The sequence below is a fragment of the Ovis canadensis genome, chromosome X (assembly GCF_042477335.2).
Source record: "Ovis canadensis isolate MfBH-ARS-UI-01 breed Bighorn chromosome X, ARS-UI_OviCan_v2, whole genome shotgun sequence".
In the NCBI taxonomy this organism is placed as follows: domain Eukaryota; kingdom Metazoa; phylum Chordata; class Mammalia; order Artiodactyla; family Bovidae; genus Ovis; species Ovis canadensis.
This window is the reverse complement of record NC_091727.1, coordinates 90498346-90499477: the sequence shown is the minus strand read 5'-3', so window position 1 is coordinate 90499477 and position 1132 is coordinate 90498346. Positions and strand designations below refer to the sequence as shown.

The window sequence follows — 1132 nt, the reverse complement described above, 5'->3', positions numbered from 1 at the left end:
CCATAGGGTCACAAAGAGTTGGACATGACTGAGTGACTGAACAACAAGTCATGTGACTATCTAGGTGAATAGTATTGCCAGTTGATTGAATAGTGAGTCCAAAGAGCTGAAGATGGGAATGAGTGTGACATATGAAGGAACAGAGAGATTAAAATGTAGTTAACCCTGGGGAAAGTAATACTTGATGAGACTAGAAAAATAATGGGAGCCAAAGGATGTTGTGCTTGTAGGCTACATGTGAAGTCTGAATCATCTGTAAGTGCAATGGAAAGCCATTGGGGATTTTAGCATAGTTGTAACATGATACCAGAACATGATGATTGGAGCTTGCATAATTCGTGATTAACGGCTCTGCGTAATCAGTACTTGCAACACCCTGATTGCTCCTATCTGATTCTTCCTGACGATCTGTGAAATTACTGTACTTTATGATTAGATTGAGTTTTTGTTGCTGTCTCCTTAGTTGTATTTGAACTAGCTTCGGACACGACTGAGCGACTTCACTTTCACTTTTCACTTTCATGCATTGGAGAGGGAAATGGCAACCCACTCGGTGGTCTTCTCCGGAGAATCCCAGGGACGGGGGAGCCTGTTGGGCTGCCGTCTATGGGGTCGCACAGAGTCGGACACAACTGAAACGACTTAGCAGCAGCAGCAGCAACATTATACCACATTGCCTTTATTTTTCTATTTGGCAAATAATACAAATTATATAACTTTCGACTTTGCTGCAAGAAAATTTAAATCCACAGTAAACTCTTGACCAAAGGATATGGATTAGTTTATAACTTCGTGTATATTTATTATCTCATTCTTTTTTATTTCTGTAATGATTTTTGTTTGTATGTAGCATCTATTATCGGAGAAGGCAATGGCACCCCACTTCAGCACTCTTGCTTGGAAAATCCCATGGATGGAGGAGCCTGGAAGGCTGCAGTCCATGGGGTCGCTGAGGGTCAGACAGGACTGAGCGACTTCACTTTCACTTTTCACTTTCATGCATTGGAGAAGGAAATGGCAACCCACTCCAGTGTTCTTGCCAGGAGAATCCCAGGGACAGGGGGGCCTGGTGGGCTGCCATCTATGGGGTCACACAGAGTCAGACATGACTGAAGCGACTTAGCAGCAGCAT

At 43.4% G+C, this 1132-nt stretch overlaps 1 non-coding gene across 1 annotated transcript; it reads left to right on the top strand.

The window, feature by feature from the left end:
• Positions 1–249: 249 nt before the first annotated feature.
• LOC138931255 (U8 small nucleolar RNA) lies at positions 250–395 on the top strand. The gene has a single exon (XR_011446501.1). It is a non-coding gene; the product is annotated as a U8 small nucleolar RNA (small nucleolar RNA).
• Positions 396–1132: the final 737 nt, after the last annotated feature.